The sequence below is a fragment of the Vulpes vulpes genome, chromosome X, assembly GCF_048418805.1.
Source record: "Vulpes vulpes isolate BD-2025 chromosome X, VulVul3, whole genome shotgun sequence".
Classification (NCBI taxonomy): Eukaryota; Metazoa; Chordata; class Mammalia; order Carnivora; family Canidae; genus Vulpes; species Vulpes vulpes.
The window spans coordinates 72,096,876-72,117,326 of record NC_132796.1 but is presented as its reverse complement, the minus strand read 5'-3'; the positions used below and the strand labels follow the sequence as shown (position 1 = coordinate 72,117,326).

At 39.5% G+C, this 20,451-nt stretch overlaps 1 pseudogene; it reads right to left on the bottom strand.

The window, feature by feature from the left end:
* Positions 1-443: 443 nt before the first annotated feature.
* On the bottom strand, positions 444-4,420 carry LOC112925665 (signal transducer and activator of transcription 2-like; annotated as a pseudogene).
* Between the last annotated feature and the right edge of the window lie 16,031 nt (positions 4,421-20,451).

Below are 20,451 nucleotides of genomic sequence, written 5' to 3'. Positions count from 1 at the left end.
GGCAGGGGAGGAGACTGTTAAGCAGAGGAGGTTTATCTCCTATTCCCTTCTTTTGAGGGGAGCTTCACATGATGGGCTGAAGCAGAAAGCTCTCAATCTCTGCAGAAACAAAGGAATTTAGGACTTGAATCAGGAGTGAGGGGAAGAAGGAAGGAAAAGATTATTCTAGACATGAGGGAACCAGAAGAGAGAAATGGAATCCCATCACATGTCTCTGTTCCCTACCAATGGCCAATGCTGTGGGCACCACCACATTAGCTTTACCAACTATTCGAATGTTGACATTCCTCCCACACTGGAAAGAAGCCACTCCAAGTGCCTGAGCCCTCTAAGTACCTCCTAACTGTCCTGGCCTACCCTCAGAACTCCTGTACCTCCCAAAACAGCAGCTGGCCTAAAATCCTAGTTAGAGCCATCGCTAACATCTATTCTGATTCATTGGTGCCTCTTTCATACCCGTAGTATGGTTTTACTTTCCACTCCAAAACCCAGAGTTAACTTAACCAGCTTTGAATGGGTTTTCCATTCTTAGAGAGCAACATCATGATGTAGGGGGTAGCAGGGATAAAAAATACAGGAAGAACAGAAAATGTAGTTCCTAGTAGTCAGAAGGAATCAAAGGTCCATCCGTGTAGAAATGGCTGGAGTGGAAGATGTAAGCCTCATCCATGGTGTTCTGGCCAACACATAGTGGGTCACCATTTGGCATGATTTCCTCAATCTTCATACTGTTTCTGAAAATTTCCATTTCCTCAGTGTTCAAGTGTCTCAGATCATGGGGCAGATCTGGCTCTGGAACTGCCTGTGATGCAGGGTCTGGGAGAGGCTCCAGCCTCAGCTCTGGTCCCAAGTCTGGCTCTGACACTCCCTGGGGTACCATGTCTAGTGTAGGCTCCAGCATGGGCTCCAGTGGTGGCCCCAGATCCAGCCCAGCCACTAGCAGTGGCTCTAACTCCAGGCATGGCTCTTACTGTGGCAACGGGGCTAGTCCCATCTCCAGCTCAAAGGACTCTGCTTCTGGCTCTGGCTTAAGCTCCAGCAGTTGTTGCAGCTCATCTACCTGTCTGTTAAAGACCACAATGAGCCTATGTTTCAGGTATTTCCTCCGTTCTTCGAGATTAACTTTCTCCTGGTAGTAGCACCCAAAAGCCTCATCCCCGGGGGATTACCGGGTAGAAGAAGCACAGTGGGTTCTCAGGTATGTTCTCTTCGGTAAGCAGCTGGTAGTGGCGAATGATTTTGGTCAGTGGGAGAGACTGTATGTAGCACTTCCTTGGTGAAGGGTTGCAGAGAGTTGATGAGCACCTTATCATCATCCTGGTGTTCCACCCAGGAGCAGGTGATGCCCCCTTCTGATGTTTCACTGAAGCGCAGGAGAAAGTTGCCGGAGATGGTCTTCTTCAGCAGCCTACATTCCTTGCTCCGGCTCACAAAGCCGGTGATGCAAAGATAAACTCAAAATGGATGAGAGATCTAAATGTGAGACAAGAGTCCATCAAAATCCTAGAGGAGAACACAGGCAACACCCTTTTTGAACTCGGCCACAGTAACTTCTTGCAAGATACATCCACAAAGGCAAAAGAAACAAAAGCAAAAATGAACTATTGGGACTTCATCAAGATAAGAAGCTTTTGCACAGCAAAGGATACAGTCAAAAAAACTAAAAGACAACCTACAGAATGGGAGAGGATATTTGCAAACGACATATCAGATAAAGGGCTAGTTTCCAAAATCTATAAAGAACTTATTAAACTCAACACCAAAGAAACAAACAATCCAATCATGAAATGGGCAAAAGACATGAAGAGAAATCTCACAGAGGAAGACATGGACATGGCCAACATGCACATGAGAAAATGCTCTGCATCACTTGCCATCAGGGAAATACAAATCAAAACCACAATGAGATACCACCTCACACCAGTGAGAATGGGGAAAATTAACAAGGCAGGAAACAACAAATGTTGGAGAGGATGCGGAGAAAAGGGAACCCTCTTACACTGTTGGTGGGAATGTGAACTGGTGCAGCCACTCTGGAAAACTGTGTGGAGGTTCCTCAAAGAGTTAAAAATAGACCTGCCCTACGACCCAGCAATTGCACTGTTGGGGATTTACCCCAAAGATTCAGATGCAACGAAACGTCGGGACACCTGCACCCCGATGTTTCTATCAGCAATGGCCACAATAGCCAAACTGTGGAAGGAGCCTCGGTGTCCATCGAAAGATGAATGGATAAAGAAGATGTGGTTTATGTATACAATGGAATATTACTCAGCGATTAGAAACGACAAATACCCACCATTTGCTTCAACGTGGATGGAACTGGAGGGTATTATGCTGAGTGAAATAAGTCAATCGGAGAAGGACAAGCAGTGTATGTTCTCATTCATTTGGGGAATATAAATAATAGTGAAAGGGAATATAAAGGAAGGGAGAAGAAATGTTGGGAAATATCAGGAAGGGAGACAGAACATAAAGACTCCTAACTCGGGGAAACGAACTAGGGGTGGTGGAAGGGGGGAGGAGGGCGGGTGTTGGAGGGGAATGGGTGACGGGCACTGAGGTGGACACTTGACGGGATGAGCACTGGGTGTTTTTCTGTATGTTGGTAAATTGAACACCAATAAAAATTAATTTAAAAAAAAAAAAAAAAACAAAGCCGGTGATGATGATGCGTCCATCATTCCAGAGATCCTTCAAGTGGTCATGTACCAGCTCCAGAATTTTGTCTAACCACGTCCAGAATGGTAGCTTGCCGGGAGGGCTCTCTCGCTTAGTGAAGTTGGCCCAGGATAACAATGCGCCCTCAGTCCTAGAGTTCTGACCAAAGAGCTTGTCCCTCAGCATGTTCAGCTGGTCTGGGTCAAGGCCTCGGCCAACATAAGAGAACTGCCAACTGAGAGCAGGGCCCAGCAAGCTCCAGGGTGCCATGGGAGGGCTGGAGAAGAACTGCTGATTCTGGGGGTTTGAGCTAAGCAGATTGAACCAAAGAACCGAGGCCCAGGCAATGAAAACTTGGTTCATATTGGAAATAATCACCACAGGGAGGGTGTCCGTTTTCAGCTCCTCCTTCAGACCCTGGTAGGTGTATTTGACTGTAATGCTGATAATGTGCAGTTCCTCTGTCACACCCAGCATGCCCTTATTGCAGCCCTTTCCTGGGCCACCTGAATGTTGTTCCACCAGAGTCAGGTAACCGAAGTCCCAAATTAAGCCCTGAATCTGCCCCTTCTCAGGGGTCAGGGTTTTCTGGTTTGAGGTAGAATGTTGAACTTCCGGAAGCCTTGTGATTGGGGATTCTTGTCAATGGAGACTTCTGCAGTCAGTGACTCATTGCCTTCCTGGAGTCTCACCAGGAGCCTGTCTTGAGGATGAGGGGTCGGTGGGGACTTTGGGACATGCAGGGCTGGGTTTCTACCACAAAGGCTCTGTGGAGCAGGCGCTGTAGCAACTCCATGACCTGGGCCTTCCGCAGGTCGACCCCTGCGGTCAGAGGGTCATCCTGATAACTAACCAGGTGACTTAATCCCTTCAGCTCCTCCAACAGCTGGTGCAGGAGGAACAACAGCTTGGCTCCAGCTGCGAACCACTTCCCCAGCTGTTCCAATCCTCCTTCATGAGGGGCTCCAATGCAGGCTTTCTGTTGCTGGGCTTTCCATTCCTCCAACTTAGGCAGCAGTAGCACAATAGGGGTAGTTAATCGGCCTAGCAATGCTTTGGTGGCATCCAGTACCTCCTTTCTCCTTCTGTCCAGTTCATTGAGAGTTTCCTGCCGAAGCTGGTGCTGTCTCATCTGATGGGGGTCTAAGGAGAATTTCTTCGCTTGGGCCTGGATCTTATATCAGAAGCAGAAGACATCCTGCTGGTCTTTCAGTTGGGAGATGGATTTCACCAGCCTCTCCATCATAGCCTTTAATTCCAGGATCCAGGATTCAATCTCATCCTGCTGGCTTTCTACAGGTGTTTTGAGGGCTGGATATCCTTGCTCCAACTGAGCCCTCTGAGCCTGGGTCAGAATTCTTTTTTCTTCCAGAAGGAGATTGAAGATCATCTCAGCTAACTGGGTAGGGCCCTGGGGAAGGGCCTGAATGTCCCGATAGAATTTTCGCAAGTTGTGCTGTAATAAAAAGCACTTAGGGTCCTGGCTGCAGCGGCCACACTCATACTTCAGTTGGTCCAAGAAGTAGAAGAACAGCATGTTCACCTTGGAATCATCATTGACCAGGGCAGCCTCCTGCCAGTTCTGATCTTCAATCCAGACAGCCAAGTGTTGTAGAATGTCCACTGGCAGGCTATCTGAGTAGAGCTGATGCAGCTGATCCTGAAATGGGTTGTCAAGATTCTGTAGCATCTCCCACTGTGCCATTTGGGGTCTGAGTCTGAAGGATGCACGTTCCCAACTGGAAATTTTGCTGGACTAAATCATCCACAGTCTCATGATTGCTTATCACTACTAAGAGGCTCAGGCTCCCCTCCGTCCAGCCAACAGTGAACAATTTTAAAAGGACCTAAAACACATATATAACTGGTTAAATTAAAAGATGTACACATTCATCTGACTAGATTAAAGGAAATTAGGTGGAACTATATGTATTGTCATGGAAAGATATCTAATATATACTGTTAAGAAAAAAAAGCGAGTTGCTACACCATATACCCTATATGATCCTTTTCCGCACACGTGCTCACACACAGAGAATGAGACAGAATGAGAGGTTGATATTTTGCAAAGAAAATAACAGGAAGAGCTACCTTGAAAAGGGAGGGGAGAGATATACAGGAAAATCTCCCTTCTTAATTTAAATAATTTTGTATCATTTGAATTTTTGCAGCAAGCATATATAGTTTGTAATCAGAAAAAAATCTTAGTTAAAATTTTTAACTAAGGAGGAAATCTTATTGAATAGTAAATGATTCATAAAATGATGTAAAATATATTTATTGACTTGAAATATGTTCACGGTTCATTGCTAAGTAAAAGGAGCAACCTGCACACATTTGTAGGTGTGTGATAGAATTAGAAAGATATGTGTAGAATAATATGTTTTAGTATGGTCTCATTTTTGCAATAGAAATATGTGTGCTTCCCTAAAGAAGATTCTTCTGAAGGAATGTTCTCTAAGCTACAAATAGAGAATATTTCCACAGATTTGACAGGTGAAGGAGACACAAAGACAATTTTATTACCTGTTATACAGTTCTATTTCACTTTATTTTTTAAAAGATTTTATTTATTTATTCATGAGACACACACACACACAGAGAGAGAGAGAGAAAGAGAGAGGGAGAGAGGCAGAGACAGAGGTAGAGGGAGAAGCAGGCTCCATGCAGGGAGCCCGATGTAGGACTTATTCCCCGGACAGCAGGATCACACCCTGAGCTGAAGGCAGATGCTCAACTGCTGAGCCACCCAGGTGTCCCTCATTTGATTTTTACAAGGATGTGTTACCTTTGAAATCAGAAAAATAGGGGTTAAAATTAGAAGCATGAAAAAATTTTGTTTTACAAAATAAGGTACAAATATATTTGCTCACATTGAAAGATATTTACAACTTATGGCTAAATTTAAAATGTAAATGTAACTTAAAATTAAAATTGTACGTACATATATATTTGTGCTTAGAAAATTTTAAAGTATGAACAAACCTACAGAAACACAACTGAACATCTAAATTATAGGTTTCTAAGTAAATTGTATTTTCTCCTTTATCTTTTCTGAATCCTATAGATTTTTCTCAATGAGGAAGTATAACTTCTATAATCAGAAAGAAGCTGCAAACCTGATCCTATTTTATCTTTAGTAAATCCTACATGTTTTTCTCAATGATCAAGTATAGCTTTTACAATACAAAAGCTGTCAACAAGATCCTATTTTTTCTTTAAGCCTTGAATGTGCACACACACACACACACACACACACACACACACACATTCTCTTTAGTTGAGAATGGAAGATTCCTTAAGACTGAGATGGCTCCCTGCCTGCTCTGAACAGACCATGGTAATTGTTCCTACTCTGCTTTGTGTATATTGTGGGAGGAGTAAGCTGATGAGGAAGAGAGGAGGAGAAGGAAGGGAGAGGAGGGTGGGCAGAGGGAGTGGGGAGAGGGAAGAGGAAGATGGGGAGGAGAAATGGATACCATAGACTAGAGGCCTGGCTGACTTGCCTAGAGAAAATCTCACCAGATGCTGCCTGTCCCTGATGTATTTCTTAGGCTATGCAAACTTCTGGAAAGCTCTGTCTGGAGGTTAAAGTAGCAGTCTCTCTTTGCTTTACTTCTACCTTCCTACCTTCCCTCTCAGCATTCCCATTATGTGATGTTCAAGCTGCCATTCTGACTTTAAACTCCAAGCAGCATTCATTTGTATTTTCTTTTCTTTTATTTGTATTTTCTAAATATTCTCCAATTCACATGTATCATTAGTACAGGGTGATTTCCTATTTCCTTTAGGGGATGCACATGAACTAGATGTCAGTGTTGTGATTGAACCTCAGAATATTAAGATACTCTAGGGCCACAAAGCACAATCATGACCTGATAGACAAAACATTGGAATGAGAGTCAGATGATAAAACCAGGTACTTGAGTCCTTGGGAATGTCACTACTATCTTATTGTTAAAGTTATTTTATGTTGAAATTTTCCATATAATTCATTTTACTTTTCTCTCTTTATGCAGCATCTTTTTATTGTTAAAAGGTATAATTCAGTGTTTAAAAGAATAAAATGAAGTGTACTCATTACAGAAAATCAATTGAATCAATACAGCTGGGGACTAAAGGATTCCCAAGACCCAGGCAATGGCCTGCTTCTCCAGCATTACTTGTTAGCCATGTTAATGACTGGGTAACCATGACAACCATCAGGACTCAGACACCAAACCCAGGCTCTTCACCACTAGATTATGCTGCATCTTAATGAACATGTCTAGGAGGGCCCCACCAGCAGGCTCTGGCAGACAGAATTGCACAAACAGCCTGAAAGAGGGAGGAAAAAAGGAAATTGCCTTCCTCAAAAGAGGAGGAACACCAAGAGCCCTCAAAGGCCCCAAGAATACAAGGAGTATAAAAGTATCACACACTCCCAACCCAGCCCACCCCACCTCCAGACACACAGACACACATAGATAGGAAACCAAAGTAGCAAGGAAAGAAATGACATTGATGTGGGATGTCACAAAAGTTCTCTTTTTCCACACCATGTGATATACATTTGGCCTCTGCTGTCTGAGCCTCTGGTTTTCTCCTGCTTCCCATTTCCCTTCTCCATTTCCATAATCTGGCTTCTTCTAGCCAGCTGGTTCACCCTCAGGGTCTGTAGGCTGATGATACCCACATCTTTTATCTTGCACCCGAAGTCCAGATCCATGTGATCAACTGGTCAGTGAAGAGCTCCATTTGGACAACTCACTGGCTCCTAAAATTCAGCTTTTCCCAACTTGAGCTCCTCCTCCTCCTCCTCCTCCTCCTCCTCCTCCTCCTCCTCCTCCAACTGTTCCTCTTCTTCCCCTTTCTCCTCCTCTCCTCTTCCAAGGGGTCTCACTCTCAGTGAAGGGCACTAACAACCCACTCCACTGTCCAAGCCAGACTTCCTTCTCCACTGCACCCCCACATCCCATCCATTTACCTCTGAAATGTCTCTCATCAGTCCACATTTCCTGGTTATCACTTCTGCCAACCTAGCCCAATCATCTCTCTCCTGGATGATGGCAACAGCCTCCTAAACTGGTCTACCCACGCTAGCGGGTGGGGCTGAGAGTGGTTCCAACACACTCTGCAGCCAAAGTGATCTCCCTCAAATTTGAGTTCCTTCACATCTGACTTAAAATATCTCAATGCCTAGCTTGCCACTACACTGGGAATAAGGCCAAACAACTTTATGGGAAGGCAAGGCCCTCCACAGCCCCATTCCTGCCTACGCCTTCACTGTTTTGGACATACTGAGCTTATTAATGATCTCTGAATGTATCATTCTCTGTCTCACCTCCTAGCTTTGGTACATGTTGTCCCTTCTGCCTGGAATGCACTCTTTCTTCCCCTTTATCTGGCTGGTCCCCAGGGCTGGTCCCTCAACCTTGACTAGCATGTTGGATGTGTGCATATTCTGCTGACATACTTGAGCAAGCAAGTCCCTCCTGTCCTATAGTCTATTTTGTCACATCCATTGTGGCTGGCTTTTACTTGTTTAACTTTCAGAGGGAAGCCTTATTTCCAAACTCTTTGATGTGTGTATACGTGTGTGTGTGTCTATATTTCTCTTCTTGAAGAAAATTTGGTTATAGGATGACTTAATCATTTATTGCCAGAGACTGAGTTTAGTCCTTTGTCTATAGTCATGTATTCAATTAATCATCTAGTGTATTTTCTCATTACTGGTCTTTATTCATGTGCAAGAATATTTGTGATCTTATGTTTCTCGTAAGAAGGGCTCTATAGTCAGACTGCATAGGTACAAACTTTGATTTTATTGTTATGTGTTTGACTTTGAAGAAGTCACTTAATCTTTCTCTCTTTTTAAAAAAGATGCTATTTATTTATTTATTTATTTATTTGAGAGAGAGAGAGAACACATATGAAAGTGAGGAGTAGGGGAGGACAGAAAGAGAGGGAGAGGGAAAGGATCTTGAGTTAGAAGCCCTAAGGGACTGGATCCCAGGACCCTGAGATCATCACCTGAGCTGCAAGAGTCTGGTGGCCTGATCAAATGAGCTACCCAGGTGCCCCTGTCTCTTAACTTCTTTATGCATTTTTCTTATGTGAAAAATATAATTTTCATACAGTATTTGTAAAATATGTATGATACAGATTGTAGAATGTTTAGAGAAGTGCCTGGCACATAGTAAATACTCAGTGAATTTTAATCAAAGGTGTCATCCTGAATGCAGTTTTCCTTTGCATATGCCTTTTTCTCTAAAGAACAGGGAAGCTACTGTCTCTGTGTTTGGAGTCTATAGCCATTGAGTCTCTTCCAGTCATCGTTTTTCAAACATACTTTACTCTCTCAGCTTTCTGCTCAATTGTAAGTTGAGAGTTAAATATATCCAAAGATTATTCCAGCTTCAAAGACCACAAAGGAATTAAAGAGAACTGGTAAGTACTTAATTGAGAAAACACTAATTTGGCAATTGTTCCTGTGATTTTGGACATTATGAATCAAATGTCTGGCTAGAGTGAGAGAAATAGAAATTTAGTCTTCAAATAAAATTAGGTGTGTGATATAATTTTGGTTTATTTTGTTGAAGTATAAATTAATAATCACTATAAGGTCCAAATAATAAGGTCTAAGTATGCAAGCAAAAACTCTCCCACCATCTCCTAATTAGCTGACATTTTAAGGTAGGATGGTTTTGAATGACCAGCCAACTGCAAAATAAATTTCCTTTGTTTCTTTCATTCTCTGCTCATTGAGTTAGAATAAATCACATCATTAAGAAGCTTCTCTGGGCAGGCAGTCTACAGAAGGGGGTGAATGAAGGTGGGCCACATGAAAAGGTATTAGAAGCATGGGCATTTAAACTACCCCCTTATCTTGTGACTCAGTGTATCAAGGTGTTAGGATTCTCCAGAAACCAGGAAGGAGCCCTCACTGCAGAATGCACATTAGTTCACCAATCATACTGCCTTTTTTAGGTTTATGGATGGCCCAGGGCCTATATATCAAGAACAATCTCTTGATATTAAAAGAGGGAAAGAAAAAGAGTAGAAGGAAAAGAGATAGAGAATAGTTATTAAGTTCATGGTATATACTTTATCCTAAATCTTGGACCTATGCCTGTCAATAGCAAAATGTCCTGATTACTTTTAAAAATTATGAATGAAAATATTTTAAATTTAACAGCATTATTTATGTACTTTTAATTCACAAGCACCTTCCCAAAAGCATTAGAAAAACTTTTTTTTCAAATTTTTGTTTAAATTCTAGTTAGTTAACATATAACATAATATTGGTTTCAGGAGTAGAATTTATTGATTCATCACTTACATGTAATACCCAGTGCTCAACACTGTGCCCTCCTTAATACCCATTACCTATTTAGCCCATCCCCCACCCACCTCCCCTCTGGCAACCCTGTTTGTTCACTATAGTTAAGACTCTCTTATGGTTTGCTTGCCTCTCTCTCTTTTTTCCCCCCTTCACCTATGTTCATCTGTTTTGTTTCTTAAATTCCACACGATTGAAGTCATATGGTATTTGTCTTACTCTGATTGACTTATTTTGCTTTGCATAATACAGTCTAGCTCCATTCATGTCATTGCAAATGGCAAGATTTCATTCTTTTTGCTGGGTTAGTAATATTCGTGTGTGTCTGTGTGTGTGTGTGTGTGTGTGTGTGTCTGTGTGTGTAAAACACATCTTCTTTGGGCAGCCCGGGTGGCTCAGCGGTTTAGCGCTGTCTTCGGCCCAGGGCCTGATCCCGGAGTCCCGGGATCGAGTCCCACATTGGGCACCCTGCATGGAGCCTGCTTCTCCCTCTGACTGTCTCTGCCTCTCTCTCTCTCTCTCTCTCATGAATAAATAAATAAAATCTTTTAAAAAAAAACCCACATCTTCTTTAATCTGAATGGGAATATTTTATTTTATTTATTTTAAAGATTTTCTTTATTTATTCATGAAAGGCAGAGAGAGAAGTCATTTTATAAAATCTCCTTATAATTTTATAAAATCTCCTTAAAAATATAAATATTCATAAACTTTGAGAAGAGTCTTGGTTCATAGTCCCAGATAGCAGTCCAGCTGTGTACTCAACACTGTTCTCTGCGTCAAGCACAAGGTTTGCTTCTCCATCTGAGGCTCCCCTGCCATCTTCCTTTAAGAAAAATCTTACTGATATACTCCTGGACTTAATTTTGTTTTTCTTTTTACCTACACCTTTGAACTTAAGTTTTAGATTTATTCTGGTTCCCATTTGTTTAGAAACCAGCCTCAATGACTCAACTCAGTGACAAGGCAATAGGATACCAAGGCAATTTAGCAAGCATAACTAAGTATAAAGAGGAAGAAATGAATTCTACATCACTCTTTTACAATCTAGAGACCTTTTTATGTAGTCAAAAACATTCTGCATGAATGACCTCAGTTTCTCTTTAACTGAAGACTTCCTGGGCTTCTGTTTGGGAAGAGTGGAGAGCAGATAGTACCCCTCAACCATTAATAACTTTATCAGTTTGTGTGTATAAGTGCGTGTTTGAACGGGATAATATAGCAAGAGGAGTTACAAGAGTGGTAATGGTGAGGTTAATGAACATTTGAAGACCACTAACCAGAATCAGGAGCTAAGAGTATTGAGGTCACTGTTCAGGGCTGATCCTTTCACTGCTTCTGGCTTTCCATGGAGACTCTATTTTTAGAGACTGCTCTCAGTGAGTTACTTAGAAGGTATACATATAAAAAGTCCCAACTCCAGCCATGTCCATAACGGTTCATTCATCCACAAGCACCAAGGAAAGCTCCTCTTCCATAAGAGACCTATAGCAGATCCTACTGAGGCCTTAGCTACTTCAGGGTTGAGTTCCAATTTGAGGGCCTGGAGAGTGAAATCAGAGCTTCCAGAAGGAAGGAAATAAATTTTATTGAGCTTCAACTGCGCCAGTTCACCACATCAGGACATATTATTGCCCCAAGAAAATTACTGAGTTTCACATATTTTCAGGCAACAGAATGTTAGTGGGCTCCTCAGGAAGTATAGTAATAGAGCAAAATCTCCTTGCTCTTGTTTTCTAGCTAATTTTTATTTAGTCACAGGAAAGCTATTCAGTTTTATACATTAATCTTGTAACTGGCTATTCACTAAAGTGGCTTATAGCTTCTAATGCCTTTCCATTTCTTTTTTTGAATTTTCCAGGTATTAAATCACATAATCTACAAATAAAGATAAAAATTTGCTTCCTCCTTTCCAATATTTATACCTTCTTTTTCTTTCTCATATCTAATTGCACTGGGTTGCAACTTCTAGAACCATGTTAAAATATAATGATGATAGCACTGTTATTTTGTTCTTCATTTTGCTGAAAATGCTTCTGCAGTGTTTCCTCATTAATGATGCTGGCTTTGACTTAAGATATATTTATCAATTTTATAAAATCTCCTTAAAAGTCATAATTATGGGATAAATATTAGCAAATTCTTTTTATGTATCTATAAAGATGATGGTATTATTTTCCTTCTTTAAAAATTGTTTTGATTAATTATAGCAGTAGATTTCTTAATATTCCCACATTTTTACATTACTGAAATGAAACCCAACAAAGAGTATTACTTCTAATGTAATGTTGGCTACTATTTGCTATATTTTATTTGATACTTCTGCATTGCTATTCCTAAGGAGGCCAAGTGTTCAGTTTTGGAATATTTATTGGGAAAACATGTTTATAACTTCCATAATTATAACTAGCTTTATAAAAAGGAATCTGGAAGCTTTATTATTTCTTTATGGTCTAGGATAGTTTAAATAACACGGAAATTATCTGTTTATTAAAGAACTATTTAAAATTTTAATCTGAGAAGTGGCGAGATAAAAATCTATACTGGCAGTAATGTGCAGAGGAGAGAGACCAGAAAAGAGTCTGGGAGTTATTGTAATGGTACAAGCAAAAGATGAATAAGGCCTGTTAAAAAGAGAAAGTGGTGATAATCCTGGGATTGCAGTAGTGGTTATGGAAGCAAAAGACACTGAAATAAAAGGAAGTAGAGAATTTGGTAACCAATAGGATTGCCAAATAAAAGATAGGGTAGCAAACATTAATTGAGTGACCAAGTAGGAAGACTGTATGATCCAATGCACCTTTCGATAGGTAAATGCCCTTTTCCTTGGGCAGCTCCAGTGATTGTATAACTGGAAAAATTACCATTTTGAATAATGAGGATAGAGTAGTGGTGGAAAGAATAGCCTTTAGTGTTCATGCATGATTTGTTTTATGAGGTTAGAAATTTATGTCTGTTTTTTTTTTTTTTTTTTTTAGAACGGGGACAATGGTAAAACCTTTTATGACACCACTGAGTTTATTTAAGAAAAAGATGCACATTCCTTTCTTCCTTTCCTGCAGAACTGAAATAATAACAGAATGGTAAGAAAGTAGAATGTATGAGCACGATTCATAGAAGTTGAAGTAATTTTTTGGAGTGATTTAGGTTACACAAAAGAAGGATTTCTTTGTAGAAGGGGATACTTGATGTGAAAATGTTTAAGTCATTTGTCCTCCCAACTTTGTGACTGAAGAATAATGGAAATGTTAATGAATAGTATATTCTATATTCTGGAACCCAAATACCTTTTTTTCAAAGATGTGTTTTGGGTCACAGATTACTTTTACAGCATTAAATAATTTTTAAAATAATTTCTTTTGCATTAAAAGGGAAAATGAAAAATACCCTGTAAGCATAATTGTAAATTTCTGAAAGAAAAATTATGAGTGTTTGTAAAAGAAATAGTTTAACACTTAAAAATATATTTTATTTAAATTCAACTTGCCAACATATAGTATAACACCCAGTGCTCATCTCAAGTGCTCTCCTAAGTGCCCGTCACCCAGTTACCCCATACCTCCCCACACCTTCCCTTCTGCAACCCTTTGTTTGTTTCCCAGAGTTAGGAATCTCTCATGGTTTGTCTTCCTCTCTAATATTTCCCCTCTCAGTTTCCCTCCTTTCCCTTATAGTCCCTTTCACGAAATAGTTTAATACTTATTAGTAGTTGCATCTTATTGCAGAGTTGGAGATATTTACTTACAACTTCTGACTGATTTTTTAGTAGATTTTTTTTGTTATTCCTACCAAAGATAAAATGTAGGTTCACATAGACAGTAATGAGTTTCTACTAGTCAGTCTAAGTATATTGAATATTTAGTCCTCTTTGGATTTTATACTCAATTGAGTCACTGAAACCAATGAGCTCAAATGATTTCCGTGTACTTTTTATTATTGTCTCAAGTTTCATCCAGAAAAGCTAAAATGAGTACTTCTTTTATTCAATTTGGAAATCAATTAAATTTCAAAACATTTGGAAAGTAAAATCCACATGACAAACAGATATTTAGAAACTCTAATTTGCAGAGAAAAAGAACAATAGACCAGAGATGGCACTGCTCTTCATTAAAACACAGGCATTTTGCTCTAAGAGTGACTAACTGCCTTCCTAGATTATCTCTAGTGTCCTATGATCAGTTTTGATTTGTTCTGTCCCGTAACTGGCAGCAAGGCATTCTAAATGGAATTCCCCCGCTTCCTTCCTAAGAGGTTTTCTGCCACTCCTCTTTACCAGAATAGTCAATACCAAGGGTTTTTTGAAGTGAAATAAGACTTTGGGATCTTCCAAGATGCAGCAGCCATTTTTTGTGTGCGCTGAACTCCTTAGCAGCAAACCAAAACTAGATGCTCTCAGACTGTGGTGTCTGAGGGAGCAGAATACAGACCAATCATCTGGACAGAAACTGTTTCTTTTCCATCAGCTATTCCCCTGCTACAGTCCAGAATTCAGAGAGGTCTCCTAGGTAAAGTTCTGAATAGACTTAAGAAGGAAGAAATACCCAGTATGTTAGGATTAGATTAGGGGAGTGAAGGCTGATAATGAACACAATCATTAACTTCCAAGTACTCTTCCTTAACTCTTGGAAAGAGATAACAATTTCTTATATTGTTGGAAGATGGACTGTCATTTGCTTGTGAAATGGAAAAGGTTTTTGCAGCCGAGTTAATAAACTCAACTAGTAAAGAATATTTCATTCAGGTCCCTTACTAAAATACAACTTATTCATAGCTCTGCCCTTACATTTTAAGGAACAGAAATATTAATCCTGTTTTGCCGGAACTATAACTGACAGTGAAAATGTGACATGTGATGCTGAAGTCAGAGACTTTCTTCTTTCACAAACATGAGAACTTAAAATGCAAACAAGTATTGACCTTCAAAATAGTTACCTTTGAAAGAAGTCATTTGCTTCTGTTGTCATTTTTTAAAATACATTGAAAATTGCTTTCAAAACTGATTCCAAAGTTATACAGGCAAAAGAAAGCTAATCAAAACAAAAACAAAAACTGGTGTTATGCCTGCTTAGATATTTCTCATACTATAGCCATAAATTATCTTATATTTTACATAAATGACTTCCAAATTTTCTGAGCTGTGAATCTTCTACTTAAAGAGATTATAATAATAGTCTTCATAATAAACAGATAAAAGAGAAAGTACTCTGGAGAAAGCTGTGCTGGGGGATGCCCAAACTCCTGCTAACTTGCTATAATCTCAATCTTTTGCCAGGTTTATAACAAACTTGCTTGGAATTTAGAGCTCTATGGAACAGAGTTCGAAAGCCACAGTTTTATATGGTTGTATGTCTTGTATTAGAAAAGTTAGTAAGAAAAAAAAAAGTTAGTAAGAAAGAGGTTTACTAAAAAGTAGTGCTGTCAAATTTCAGTGTGCAAGCCATTTACATGCTCAAGTGTGCAAAGTTACTTTTTCTTTTAAGAATATAATTTAATGAGCAATAAATAAAATCCTTTTTACTAACTCAACTTAATTTCTGTTTTGAGCCTGTCACTCCCCTAGAGTAGCAAAAATTTAATCACAGAGTTTAGGTTCTTTCCTTCTATCAAGGTTGTGTTTAAATTTCAGTGGCAAAAGGAGAAAGGAGTGAAGATATCAGTTGGAAGTGGGTGGAAATCTGGTCCTTGAGCCACAGGTCACACAGGTCTGGGTTATTAGTCCTTGAAGATTGCTACTGAAAAGTCCCTTATGCCTGTCTTATGGCCCCTTCAACTCTAAAACCTCTATCAGATACTTCCTTTCCATGCTAAAGCACAGGAACTCTGTAAGGTTGTCCAGGGTCCCATCCACCTCAACACAACCTTCATTCATTTCCTCTCTGGAATCTCTGCTCTCGTTACTTCCTACTTCCTACTTCCTACTACCTCTCTGAGTTCTATAAACTGCACATTATTTTACATGTTTTTATCCTATTTTTGTCACGTATAAACCAGGTGTTGGTTTTATGGTTGAAACACTATGAGTTTTCAGTTTCTTTGCACTACTTTGATATTGATATCTCTTAAAGGGAGTGTTTAGGGTTCTCAGGTTAATTCAGGTAAGAGAGAAGATATGTTTTGTTTTGTTTTGTTTTTTCTAGATTTGTGTGCTCTTCTGTTTTAGAGATTTGAACACCAATTTTTGTGATCAAAATCCTGCTTAGAAGACACCATATTGTCTGTCTTTTCTTTAAGATATCTATGTTCTTAGCATTAAATAAATATAAACAACCTTTGAAAAAAAAAATTTGCAGAGAAAAAGAACAATAGACCAGAGATGGCACTGCTCTTCATTAAAACACAGGCATTTTGCTCTAAGAGTGACTAACTGCCCTCCTAGATTATCTCTAGTGTCCTATGATCAGTTTTGATTTGTTCTGTCCCGTAACTGGCAGCAGTTTCCTTCTCTCCTCTCCACTGAGCTGGGGGAGGATTTTTCTCTAATCTTGGAAAAATCCTTCTGTTATTCTTGTTGTTTGCTTCAGAGGCTCCCAGAATAATGGGCTCAGGTTTTTATGGAAACACAAAAACCAGGAAACCCTGCTACAAACCTTCACTGAAGCACGGATATCTATATGAATGGCAGGAAAGCACAAGAGTGAAATACCCAGAAAAGCTATAAGAATACAGGTTAATATTTCAAAAATATTATTTTACACATGGCTAAGGTAGAAGAATGGATGCAAAATTATGCACATGTTAACGTCAGTGAAGAGGCATCTAATTCAGTAGCACAGCATTTGGATCAAGTTATGCAAATCATTATGCCAACATAATAGGGAGGGCTTTTTCATTTGTGAAATCCCAAGTGCTTTGTTCTTCCATAGACTACAGTACAGAGAAATTATTAGAACAAAGGGAAATGGTTATAGGATGGGACAGAGCCCAGCTGAATGCTGAATGTATAAATGAAGCCCCCAAAACACCCTCTCATCAAGATTTTCTCCAGTGGCAGTAACTGCAGCTGTAGTAGAGTATGGGAGCCCCTTGGAACAGCATCAGAGGAAACTGATCTAGAGCGGGGAGTGACAGAGGGATGTGAATTAAAATGGCAATCAACTCAGGGATTGAAAGTTCTACTGAGAGGGCCATAATGCATGAGTCCAGACTGAGTCAAGATTAAAGCAAGATAGGAAGTACCTGTCAATCTAAGAGAATAGTCAGGCATGTTAGTTTCATGGCAGAATATATTGAGGAGGAGCACCTGGGTGGCTCAGTGGTTGGGCATCTGCCTTGGCTCAGGTCGTGATCCTGGGGTCTTGGGATCAAGTTATGCATCAGGCTCCCTGCGTGGAGCTTGCTTCTCCCTCTGCCTATGTCTCTGCCTCTCTCTCTCTCTCTCTCTCTCTCTCTCTCTCTCTCTGTGTGTGTGTGTGTGTGTGTGTGTGTGTCTCATGAATAAACAAATATTTTTTAAAAGAGTATACTGGGGAGAAGGTGTTGAAATTCAAGTGGGAGATGGATTGAAGTATTCTTCCTTAACGAGTAGTTGTGGCTTCTAGGACTTTCAGATAACATAAATTGAGAGAGACTATTGACAGGCAAATTCTCTTTGCTGTTAGTATAGTATGCTTTCATGCTACAGAAGTGAAGTCCACTCCCAATCCAAGTTGCCTCAGAGGAGTTATCATAAATAATGTTAGGCCTGTTTCATCAGTTCCACTGAGAGGAATTCTGCCTTCAGTATAGCCATGGAAGTCATCAAGTGGAGTGAGGATGGGAAGAGTGAATGCACTATTATCAGGAGACACCAAATAAATTAGTAATTACTACAACGTTCGTTGCCCTTTTTCCTGGCTGTGTGGGGATGATAGTCTGATCCTTTCTTGCCTAGTGAATGACCACCTTACAATTTTATATTCCATATAAACCATGACCATATAAAATACTCTCTGGTCCCTCTGCCAAATATAAGATACCAGATATTGTCCGTTTAATCACTATAATAGCTGATACTTGTATTGGACTTATTGTGTGCCAGGCCCTGTTTTAAGTGTTCTCTGTATGTTAATTCATGTAACCCTCACAACAAACCCCTGAGGTACATGCCTCCACAATCATCACCATTTCAGTGATGAACAAGTTGATGAACATTGAGGTTAGCTGCCTTATCAATGTTACACAAGCTAGTAAATGGTAGTTCTGGAAAAGGTAAGCAAGCAGACAAGCAGTCAGGCAGACAGGCAGGAAGTATGGCTCAAGCATCCATAAACTGAACCACTTCACCTTTGCTACTTATGTACTTGACTAACAGGAGGGTTATAACTGACTCCAAAGCTTGGGGCATGTTTGTATAACAGAAATATTCTAATTCCTTTAACTGGGAAGTAAAGGAACAAAGGAATGCCTTGTGAAGATGACTAACCATTCAGTCTATCCTGCTTTAAATGCCAGCTAATGGGGAAGGCAGTAAAGTTAGAAAAGTTTTCTTCCTCTAAATTTACTGCCAAAACCATCTTATTAGCAGTCTTCCACACAATAATATTCCACTTCAAACTATAACTCAAGTGCTAAGAATATATATTTTGATCAAGATGTTAGAAAGTTTGCCAGAAATAGTTTTATGTGGTTAGGTTAGTGTGAAAATGGTGGGGCTGAGCCAGATGCTGTAAGTAGATGTTAGTAGAGTTTACCTTTTTGAAGCCTTGGCTTACTTTGAACATTGTTTAGAACTCTTATGGAAAGATATGGGGAAAAAGAGCAAGGGAATGAGAATGTGGGAAAGCTCAGAATGAAGTTGGAATTTAGAGAGGCTGGAAAAAAGAAGAGAAAGGGCAGAAAAAAGAGGAGGGAAGAAATTCACTTTTTACATTATATGCTTTTACACTGTTGAATTCTTACCACAATGACTACTTTTGTAATTTGAAACAATAACAAAGGAAAATTGATAATCAGTATTCTTTTTTAAAGGGAGAATTAAAAAATACAATAGAGATTGTCAGTATAAATTATGTTTCTCTTGGATGTCCCCCTGACTTTTTTCAACTATGATATCAATGTCCAACCAAACACTATGTTTTACATTCTGAATTCAACTTGGGACTTGGTAAGGAAATTGTCCCATGGCAACTTTACAGTCCTGAGTTTGGTTTCCTGCACCACCTCTACTCCCCAGTCATATGCTTCTAAGCTTTGGATTGATTGCCTTTTCTGTAATGTCTGTTTTGCTGTGTAGGCCAGCCTGAGAGAAGGTGTCCAAAAATCCAGCACTCTCCAGACAAGCTTGAGAGAGGGGACCAAGAGAAGACTTGAGCCCTTACAGCATCCCAGAGAAACTCTCAGCAATACCTGTCCCTGTGACTCCTCTCATAGGGCATGGACTTATGGATATATCTCCCCAACAGTTCTGAAGAGGAAAGTGCCAAATCAACAGTCCCCCTAAGTGAAACACCTTAAGATTTTGGGTAGATGTAAAACCACGGTGAAACCCCCATTTTAAGAATGAGAAAAAGTGGAAGAAGAAACCTCAGTGATAGAGACAAACAAAAATCATTAAAAACAAAACTGGGCTAAGTTACACTAATTTGCCCAGTAGCCTTTGTAAGAGAATTCTTCCAAAACTTTAAAGAATTAACACCAATTCCAGAAAAATAGAAGAGAAGGGATCACTTTCATCTTATGAAGCTAATACTGCCCTGATACCAGACCAGTACAAAAACCAGTACAAAACCAGTACAAAAAGAAAGAAAGAAAGAAAGAAAGAAAGAAAGAAAGAAAGAAAGAAAGAAAGAAAGAAGGAAGGAAGGAAGGAAGGAAGGAAGGAAGGAAGGAAGGAAGAAAGAAAGAAAGAAAGAAAGAAAGAAAGAAAGAAAGAAAGAAAGAAAAGGAAAAGAAACAAGAAACTACAGACCGATACCACTATGAATATAAGGACAAAAACCTTTAACAAAATATTAGCAAATAGAATTCAGTAATGTATAAAAAGAATTATATAGCAATCTATAAAAAGAATTAGACATAATGATTGAGTGTGGTTTATTCCAGAGTTGCAAGGCTGGTTCAACAGCCTGTACAAAGCCTGTACAAAATGAAATGCTTTTAGGTAAATAATGACAAAAAAAAAAAACAAACCCAAACAGCGTAATCTACCATATGGAGAGTCTGAAGGAGAAAAATATTATTTTATCATTGACAGAGATAAGAAAAATTTGGCAAAATCTAATATCCATTCATGAAAAAGCTTTCAATAAGTTAGGAGTAGAGGGAGAAGATCTTCAGCTTGATACAGAACATCTACAAAAGATTACAACTAACATTGTATTCAATGGTGAGAGACTGCTTTTTGCCCTAAAATCAGGAGCAAGGCAAGGTTTTCTGCTCTTTCTACTCTTATTCAACATAACGTTGGAACCATTGAAATAAGGCAAAGAAAAAAAAGGAAATAAAGGCGTACAGATCAGAAAGAACACCGTACCTATTTGCAGATGACACGA